Raw genomic sequence first — 11,576 nt, 5'->3', positions numbered from 1 at the left:
ACAAACACAACATTTAAGTAATCAAAACAATTAAACAATCACATCATAAATAATTTCATTAAAAAAAAACATTTAAGCACACACAATTTAATTTAAATAATTAATTCAATTAACCATATAACAAATAGCCAAATAAGCAAATAATTAATTAAAAATGCAATTAAAACAAATAAATAAATACTGAGACTATCCTTTTAAAATTATGAGTTTTACAAATGACGACTAAGATGTTTAGTTGATTTTATGAGTTACCATGGTTAGTATACTTGTGATATTGGATTTGTGAGACTTTGTGGAAAGCATGATGTATATTGATACTTTGGAAGCATGATATTTGGTTGCCTAGTATGCATGTTCTTCATATATTGCTCATTGGGATATTAGAGCTTGTTATGGTCATATCATGCCTTATTTGTTATCATTATACTATCGAGCATGCCATGGTAGCATTAAACTTTTGGACATGTTTTGTGTGGAAATAATGAGTTTAGGTGCGCTTGTGAAGTGCAATTTGGTTATATATGGTATATGATACCTTGTGGATTTGGTTGACTATTTTTGGGATATTCTTGGGATTGGTTTTTGTTAACTTTGAGAACGTGAGGGTTTGGCTCTCATGGGTGAGCTCGGGCTCCCCATTTACATAGTGGCCACTTGGGTAGTTCACAGCGGATTAGTAGCCTGACAACAACTATTTTATTGGGTGGTTACCATGGTTCGAGTCCATTAAGAACCAAATATTTCTGGTGCATGTAGTGCGTGTGATCATGTTTGTGTCAGTCCAAGTCATCCCTATTCTATGATTTCGGATACTATTTTGAGTTGGTAATCCATATATAGTTCCAACTTGTTTACTTTTATATTTCATTTGCTAGGTTTTGATTAGTATAAATGGAATGGATCTTGCATAGTTTTATTAAGGGTTTTATTGTGTATATTTCATGTCTATTCGCTAATAATAGCTTAGGATGATTTCCCAGAAACTAAATGCTACGAAGCATGTCACTTGCATTGTTGACACAGACTTTACTTGTGATGCCAAGGAAATGTAGCACATGCATGTACCTAGCATTGACCCACTGAGCCTTGTAGCTCACCCTTTTGTTGATTCCCTTTTCAGGTTGAGGCTTGAATTTTGAGGATGACATTTCCTCTTCACTTGTTTTTGGATATTATATTTATGTATATATATCTTTGTCTTCATTTTATATTGTGCCAACATTGGTTTTGTAATTGGATTTATATATGTAATTGTCTCTATTTCATAGGATAGCTTTTCTGGATCTAGTATTTTAGTTGAGGAGCATGTTTAAGATGTTGTAATTTATTTTAAGTTGTGTGAATGTATTTGAGACTTGAAGGAAATGTGTTGAGCCTTAAGGCTATTTTATATTCAATCTATGGTATACATTTTAAATGCACACCCAATGTATGTTTCACACACTCTTTGGTTCAAAAAGGTCTTTTGCCTTTCCGTAAGTAACTTAGTTGGACATTTATTTATTCATGTTTGAGCATTGGGCATGCTTAGGAGTAGTTTGGATGAGGTTTTTTTGCATTAGAGTTCATTTAATGTAATGACCCGAGTTTTTATTCAACCCGGTGCGTCATCAGCGACCCGAACATAATCCAACAATGAATCAGAATACGGATGCAAAAGGTAAAACAATGGTCTTTAACGATACTACATGTCTATAAGACACCAATGTGACCCTCAACAAGGTTACGGAATCCAAAGAAAATAATTACGGAAGCGACATTTCAAAAATGGACAAGAATGGAAAAATGGTTTTTTCCAAAATGGAAGTGGGTGCTTTCAAGTACACTATTGGAAAGACAACAAAAAATTAATGAATTTTGACTCAAGAATCACCTGATTCGGAGTCCGGACAGAAAAGATATGAATTTAGAACCAAATGGCCTTCTCCGTTTTGGAGTTACCACAACCCTATCTCATTAAAACTATAATAACTCTCACTAATGTTGGATTTTTAATGCAAAGTTGGTACCATTGGAAATCTAACTTCAAGTTCTTAAGTTTAGACTCAAGAAAAACCTAATTTGGATTAGAAATGAAGAAGTTATGGCTCTCTGAAGTTACTGCAACAATGTTGTCCAAGAATCATCAACCGACCGAACCCCAATAATCAGCCGACCGAACCCCAATAATTAGCCGGCTGAACCCCAATCATCAGCCGACCAAAACACCAAAAATCCCAAAAAGGCTACTAGAATGAAGACTTGATATATGTTAGCCAACTGATCTCTGTTATCAGCCGGCCGATACATCCTGCTACAACAGAAAAAGCTGTTGTAACTCATGGGGAAGGTGTTTGGCTCAATCCTAAGGCTATGCATGCTTCCCATTTGATCCAGATAAGTTTTAAAACATCTTCAAACCTTAAATGAATAGCCATTTCATACTAAATCGAACTGAAGCTTTAAATGATGCTCCAATGCATTAATTTTGCTAAAATCTTCATAAATCATCCAAAAATAATTCAAAATTTGTAACCCATGTATTCTTTGAGATGTAAACATGCTCGCATGTGTAAAATGATGAATTAGATGCGCTAAAATGGCCTACGGCCTCATGGCATGTCATATGCAAAATATGACCGTTCAATGCATGAAATCCCTTATAATCCATAAACAAGCTATGAAGTTAAACTAGCATACATGTCATATAAGTGTCTTTGGCCTTTGACCTCATTACATATACATCCAAAGAGTGGAAAAAGGTGCATTTAAGTGCACATTACATAGCTTAGACAATAAATATAAGTTTTTATACAATACACCAAAAAGGATCATGATATGCTAACAAGTGCATATTCAATGTCACCAAAAATACTCCAAGAATTCTAGCAAGTCTAAGAGTGTTGTGCATCCCACAATAATGCTTCTTTACCTGAAAAAACCCAGTAACTTTGGGGTGAGTAAACAAGTTTACTCGTAGGGAATGAGCATGCATAAGTTTAACTTATTACAAAGTTTGTAATTCAATAGAATTTAGTCCATGCTATTATAATGACATTGAAACTTTTAACATAACACAATGAGATGCAATATCACAAGGTTATCAAGTTTGGAATTTAAATGCGAAATCAAATCAAAGTGGATACTTGGACATCACGCTGGGTCAAACAGACACCATAGTTACTTTAGGGTTACTAGCCCATGGGTAACCTCCATATGTGTGCACTAGACTTGTAGAGGGACAATCCATTGTACTAGAACCATGCTCTAGTCTTAGCCATAACAACGACATCCTAAGTTTCCAAAATCAACAATTTGTGGAACAACATATATGTATTAACATAACATATATATACAATGTAAAGCCATCTACCATGCACAACCAATTTTAGAAACACAATACATGCCCTAAGTTCTCAACTACAATGGCATGAAGAATGTTGAATAATCATTATACAATTTGTTACTCTTTATAACAATATCATTCAACAACAAGAACATAGTCTCACAAGTATGATATAAGTTTAAAAATCATAATTTAAACATGCAATCAACATAGGATACATACTCATTCACTAACACAACAAGGATAGAAATTAATTTAATAAAACAACTAGTTTCCCTAGATTTCATTTCTTATCCAAACATGCTCAATTTAATATATGTTGTAGTACCTATCATGGTCATTACATAAATCATTTCAATACTTAATTTAATCATAAGAACATAATAATGAAAATTAATTAAATTAATTAACTAATTTCTCTAGATTTCAAAACAACCCTAAATGACTTCAAGTTAATATATGTTATGAATCAAGTTATGGCCTTTCCAAAAATCATGTCTTAGCTTAATTTCATACAAGGTATCATTGACTATCAATTTAAAGATTTAGATTAAAGACATGTAGTTCATTTGTACCAAGTTATAAAACATATAAAATATCAAATACATAGTTTAGAACACCCCCTACCTCACAAGAGGATAGTTCCTCTTGAATCCAAGGAAAGCAAAGGAATTTTAAGTTTTCCTTCTAGGGTTATGAAGAGGAAGATGAGGCAAGGCTTTTGTATTCCAAGCTCAAAGGTTTTAGGTGAGTGGAAGGGCACCAAAATGAAGCCTAAATCTTTAAACCAAGCTTAGTCTTCAATGGTGGCTAGGTTAGGGTTCTTGAGGGGAAAGAGATGAATGAAATAAATGTGCAAACCCTAAGTTAAATGTGGTTGGATTCTCCACTCACTAGGTGCTCTTGCACTACCTCTCTCTCACACATACTTGCAAGACTAAAGGTGAGTCCTACACTTGTTATGAATCTAAGTAAGCTTCCAAGATTAAATATCAAGCCTACACTTGTCAATCATCTATGCCAACAAGTGCTCCTATCCTAGGCCAACAAATAGGTGAATCTCCACCCTCCATTTGTCACGGAATTAGGCTTCCAAGTCTCCCCACCCCAATGCCAACAAGTGGCACCATGAGAATGTGACACTTGTCACATTTTTTCAAAATTACAAAAAGGTCCTTTTTAAAAATATATTCGAAATTAAATTGCAAAAGGGTCCCTAAGAAGAAAAATAATTACTTTGCATAATTACACTAAAACCCCAAAAGTTAAGAAAATTACTAAAAGTTATGCATCCATACCCTTTACAAGAAAAGTAAACATTTAGCATGCTTTCCTACAAAAGTAAAAATGTAGATATCATGGAAATTAAATATCATGGATGTGGGCAAAGCTGAAATCAAATCCGAACATGAAAAGTGAGGTTATGCAAGGAAAAATGCTAAATGAGAAAAAGATGAAATAGGGAAAAAGATGAAAAAAAAAGAAAAGAATTTACCGAAAAAAGAAAGGAAGAAAAATGACTGGGTCATTACATTTAAAGTTGCCATTTTTCGGGTTACCAAGTGGGGAGCCAGTTCCTTTCTTAAACGAGATGACTCCGGGGCCTTTCCTTGCATCTTACTGTAGCACAATAGCAAAAAAAATAAAATAATAAAAAAATAGAAAGGACTTGACTCCTTTCAAAGGGAATCGAATCCCTCAACCTAGGGAGCCAACTCCTTTCAAAAGGATCCTGCTCCCTTTCTGCTACTTGGTAGTTTCGAGATTCTGATTTCAAATGGCCATAACTTACTCATTTTAAATCTATATTAGGTCATTCTTTAGCCTAAATTAAAGGATTTTGAGTTAATTTTCTAATGGTACCAATTCCATTTTCATGTTCCAACCATGGTGTGAGTTATGCCCTTTTTAATGAGACATGCTCATAAATTTGCAATTGGTTAATACTCATTCCCAATCCATAGCCATAATTGAAACCCAGCTAGGAGAATTAGCTACTTCTATGAATCATCTTCATAAGAGGGACACGGGAAAACTTCCAGCTCAACCCGTGCTGAACCCAAACAGGCAATATGTGAACGATGCAATCCATCCTCCGAGTGGACCACATCATGAGCAAGTACAAGCCATCACCACACTTTGGAGTGAAAGAATTATGGACAATAAGGTTGATAGAAAAACTAAAATTCCTCCTCCCAAAAATTCAAATCTTCCTCCCAAGAATCTAAAAATCAGTCCAGAAATTCCTAATCCGCCAATTCCAAATGTTAAGACATCTTATGAGCCTAAGGACCTCAACGTCTCAAAAAGTCCACACATGTTGGAGGTCTTTATATAAGTAAAGATCAATATTCCTTTCCTCAATGCCATAAGCAAATTCCATCTTATGCTAAATTTCTCAAGGATTTGTGTACTCAAAAATGCATCTTCTAGGGCAATATTTCTAAGAAGGTGAGATTGACTGAGTAAGCAACTGTTATCATTCAACACAATACACCTCCAAAGTTTAAGGATCCAAGTACCCTGACAATTTCGTATGTCATTGGAGACAACAAGATAGAAAAGGCCCTCCTTGACTTAGGAGCAAGTGTAAATCTGATTCCTTACTTAATGTACTTGCAACTTGGCTTAGGAAAATTCAAACCAACCACGGTTGTCTTGTAACTTACGGATAGATCCGTCAAGCAACCACGTGGTATCATTGAAAATGTGATTATCAAGGTGGATAAGTTTTACTTCTCGGTAGACTTATTAGTTCTAGATACGGAATTAATCCACAATCCAAAAAGACACATTCCCGTGATCCTTGGTAGGCACTTTTAGCCACGACTAATGCTTCCATTAACTGCTGAACCGGGTAATGAATATCTCTTTTGGAAATATCAAGGTAAAGCTCAACATCTTCAATGCCGCTCAACATCCTTCAAATGGAAATGAGTGTTTTTCTTTTGACACAATAGATGAAATGGTCAAAGAATCTCTCCCATTCATTATAAGTAAAGATCCTCTTAAAACTTGCTTTGCTCATTTTGGCTTCGAAGACTACGATATTAATTAATCTATTTTTGAAGTCAATTCTTTGCTTGAAGCCAATGCCATCTCAGGCTTTCCTTCTTGGGAAGTGCCTAAGGAACCTCTTCCATTGCTTTTTAGAACTCTTCCTATTCCTTCACTGAAATCTCCACCTCAACTTGAGTTAAAGCCACTCCCGACTAATCTTAAGTATGTATTTCTTGGTTCAAATAAAACTCTTCCGATCATTATTGCATCGGATCTTTCCAAAGACCAAGAAAATAGCCTTTTAGCTGTGCTACAAGAGCACAAAGAAGCTATTGGTTGGTTAATGGCTGATTTGAAAGGAATTAACCCCTCCATTTGCATGCATTGCATTCATTTGGAGGAAAATACTACACCTTACTGAGAGGTGCAGTGCCATTTGAATCTTAACATGAAGGAGGTTGTCATGAAAGAGGCTATCAAACTATTAGATGCGTGAATCATTTACCCCATCTCGGATAGCAAGTGGGTAAGTCCCACTCAAGTCATTCCAAAGAAATCTAGTCTCACCATTATTAAAAATTCAACGAGAGAACTTGTGCCACAATGCACCACCACCGGGTGGCGTATGTGCATAGATTACTGGAAACTCAATTCTACCAGTAGGAAGAATCTTTTCCCACTCCCATTCATTGATCAAATCCTAGAAAGACTAGTTGGTTAAAGTTACTACTGTTATCTTGATGGTTATTCCGGCTATAACCAAGTGGCTATAAATTCCTAAGATCAAGAGAAAACCACCTGATAAGTGCCCAAATGTTGCACATTTTAGCACCTAAGCTAGGGTATTTAAGTCCATGCATCTATCTTACTTTCCCGTCTTAGTTTTAATTCTTGTTTTTGTTTATTTTAGGTCAAGAAGGTTCAAACAGGCTAAAAAGATCCTATTAGCCCCTTTTTGGAGTCAAGAAACATCCAGAAAAGTCAGAAAAACTGCACTGGATTAATCTCGATCGATCGAAGATTCATCCACGATCGATCAAAGGTTGTCGATCCATCAAAGCTACATTAACATACCAACTCAGTAAAAGATAAGGCCAATAGAAGATATTTTTTTGCTACGTCATTTTTGATCGATCGAAGTGACTCGCAATCTGTCGAAGACCATTTCGATCGATCGAGATCTTGCTAGCAGTGAGCTATTTTATTCCCAAATACGCCTAAATTCCACCTAACTTTTGGCTGCGAGATTAGACCAATTAGAAGGTAATTTTTGACTTGGAGACCACTCAAGGGAGTTAGTACTTAAATGAAATTGAATCAATTGTAAAAGGTTCCAAGTTTTATTTTTCCATTCATTAGACAATTAGTATAGTTCTTAGATACTCTAGATTAGGGTTTTTGGAGAGCAAAGCAAGAGGAAGAAGATGGAGCTAACATTAAAGAAAGCCCTTGAGGGTTGGACAACAACAACCATGAGTGGCTAGATCACCCTCTTGCGGGCTAAAGTATATCTTCGAGTATCCCTCACAACATGCAACGAAAGCAAATCCAACACTAAAAGACTACGTAGAAGCCAATGTCAGTCGCACCCACGTGCTCATGGCAAGACAACCTCTCAAAAGGAAAGTGACCATGCGGTAACAGAATAAGTCAAGACTCACACTTAGAATCCAAGGTCAGATGAGGAAATGGAAGACAACCACCATATCATCCCTCATGACAAATCATCACACGGATAAAAAAATAACCACCAAAAGAACTCCAAAATCCCCATATATCGAAACAAGGTACTGAACAAGGACAACATGGAAGTACGAATAGTGACCAGAACCTGTCCACGACGTACTCAAATGTGTGGTAGCAATGACAGTACCTAGCACCCGCCCACACTTAATCGTCAGTAAGGTAGCATTGACTGCAACTAGCACTCGCCCACAACACACAACATTGTAGGGTATCATGACAGTATAAGGCACTAGTTCATAACTTGCCCCCTATTAGGTCTACCCATGAAACCTCTCGATACAAATAACATCAATGTCAAAAATGATCATTACTAAAAGCACCACGAAGGCCAAACATTTTGTGAGAGTTGAGATATGGTCCAAAGACGTCCGGTCGGACCATCTTGGCCAATCCCAAACTCTGACAACAAAGCCATAGGTACCGCTACACTTAAGGCATTAAATCCTCAATACAACAAAACCAGCAACTCCAACATCTCAAAATACTCCTACTAACGACATCAATCAAGAATCCAAAGCCTGACAAGAGAATCAAAACCTCCAAAAATCAAAACGAACCTCACCACAAGACATTTCATTGATAGTCCTACACATCTCCTTGAAACATATCAACTACAAGACTACACCAAAATCAAACATCGGATCCACATCCCTATCATGGATAACTAAATCCTCGAAATACAAGTCAACTGAGTAGCACACATATCAAAATCTCGACAATTAAAATCACCAAATAAGTCCCTCAAAACTATACTTAGCAATACCAAGTTAAGTCAAAATTCCTCAATTTCCATCCATAAACAATCACTGGAACTATGATTCCTCAAAACTATACCTAGTCATAACTAGGACGAGAAAACTCCACAAACAAGTCATATCCAACAACGATCTCCCAAAACTCTTCCTAAGAGTTAACCACATTTAGGTCTCCAAAACTAAAACAAGTCTCCTAAAGACATCCTCAAAAAAGCATCGAGCTCACCTTACGAATTAAACAGATCCTCAATGATATGGACATAAGTCCCTAGAAAATGATCTCACACCAATCTACTGACTCTGAGTACCATAACCCGTCAACAAACATGGCAAAACTCCCCAAGGGAAGACACGAAGAAAAGGAACCGCCAGTCCTAAGAAGGATAACAATTCGACTCTGTCTCTGAAATGAAAGACAACAAGGTAAAAGACTTTGTCCCCTATATAGAAGTAAGTCGACCAAAATCAACCAAATCCTCACCAAGGACTCAAGACAACAATGGTAATCCTCACGGACTAGCTAACCCCAAAGTTGTGCATAACGTAACGAAGAGAAGAGACTCACTCCTTGTGAAGTCCCTTACTCGGACCAAGAAAAGAGGAAAATTCCTCTACAAGAAATTTCACAACAAAACCATTGTAGAAATCGGCACACAAACAACATGCAACTGAAGGAAACAAAAGGGAAAACCAAAAATGGAAGTCATGCATATGGCAAGGAATGCAACTACCAAATAAATAAATCTACTCGCATAGATAAAATCAAAGGTACATGCGGCACATCTCCACGTAACACAAAAGCGTGTCATTAAAGCGCAGTAACAATATGGCATCTCTAAGCATATAAAGAAGGCATGCTAAAGCCACATAACAAGAAAGAAAATGTGGATACACTTCCACCTACTCATGTATCACAACATCATAAATCATACTACTAACATGGTAATAAACGAAACTACAGAAGATAAAAATAATGTAACAGTGAACCCTATGGACATCATGTCCTAGAGTGTCGAGGTGAAATGAAAGACCAGTCCTAGCCGTAAACTGACTCCAAAAACCAACGCGACAACAACTTGTCTCAAAACAAATGTGAGCCCTAGAAGTGATACTAACAGTGCAATGCTCTCTCTACCCAAAGCATCAATCAATCGACTTAATCCCAAAAGCGTGATCATGCAAAGAGAACTCAAAGAAATGGTAACTATAACCATATCAACAACAACCAAATCAATCACTACGACTAATCCCCAAAATAACCGTCACCATCATCGATCAAAAGGACAACGCCTATCAAAACAAAACCAACATCGATTCCATCCGAACTGCACTTGTAGCCAGCTAGTATGGTAGCATGACAGTACCATGCACCTGCCCACAATCCCAGAGGAATCATCCAGATTAGCCAAGGATCCTAAGAGGTCCATAACCTCATCATGGCTCAAAACCAACGAATCCAGCACTACGGCAATGCCAAATGACTCACCTCATGAGAGCCTAAACAAAAGGTGTCTCACCACCTACCTCAAAACCAATGTTAGGTCGACAACAACCTACACTACCATAAAACCATGTGGATAATCACCAATAACCTCAAGGAAGAGTGCCTAAACAAAACCAAACACACCAACCATCGCACTAAGTGAAAACTCACCAAGCGACTCAATCTCAACTCAAACATCCAATGACTAATCCCAAGTCCTGCCAAATATGCAACACAACTATGCATACACAAATCAAATCTAGCATACATCATATGTCATACTCTTTACAATAAAATTTAAATCATGCTAAACAAATGGTATACCACATGTAGCATATAAGCACATAAACATGTTATCAGACCAAAACATATTATCATGAAGCATATAAATACATAGAGTATGGCAACATAAGCATGATATGAACCCAAAACCCATCATCCTAAGGTGTTCAAACCTAGGAGATCTGATACCACTTGTCGCGACCCGAGTTTTTCAACCCGGTGCGTCAGTGATGACCCGAAAGTTGATCCGATAGTGGATCTGAAATGCGGAAGCAAAAGATAAAACCAAAGTTTATAGAGATACAAATCATCCCCAAGACACCAATGTGACCTTCTATGAAGGCACGGAACTCAAATGAAACGAAAGCAGAAACAAAGGCCAAATTGAAAATCCATTAACCAAGGGGCAAAATGGTCAATTCATAATTAAGAAGAGAAACTTGTCTCTAAACAAGTCAAACAAGGTGAATACAACCTAACCTAGTCATTTCATAACATTCCAAGAGGTTCAAAGAACATTGGACAAGAATCCCACAAAATGCCTTTCCCTATTTTAAGCAAAAACTGACACTGTCTTACTAAAACTTAAATAATTCCCACTTTGATTTGAATCTGAGAATGGAATTGGTACCATTGGTAAGATGACTCAAAATCCATGAATTTAAGCTCAAGAATCACCCCATTTAGATTAGAAATGAAGGAGATATGACCGTTTGAAGTCGGAACAATAGTGCTAAAACAGAACTGAAGAAGCTGGAATGTGGAAGTTATTTAGGTCGACCGAAATGGCATTTTGGTCGACCGAAATGACCAAAAATTTTCCTGAAATCCTGAAAGTGAAGAAAATTCACTTAGGTCGACCAAAATGATGAATCGGTTGACCGAAATGGACCTAAACTTGATTTTGGCTACTGGAATTCATGTTTTACTGTACAAATGAAGTCCCAAAAGGCTTCGATCGACCGAAATGGCATTTCGGTTGGCC

Source organism: Cornus florida, unplaced genomic scaffold (genome assembly GCF_030987335.1).
Source record: "Cornus florida cultivar Cherokee Brave unplaced genomic scaffold, ASM3098733v1 CherokeeBrave_3.0.0_Hap2_Chr02, whole genome shotgun sequence".
Classification (NCBI taxonomy): domain Eukaryota; kingdom Viridiplantae; phylum Streptophyta; class Magnoliopsida; order Cornales; family Cornaceae; genus Cornus; species Cornus florida.
This window is presented reverse-complemented; position numbering follows the sequence as displayed.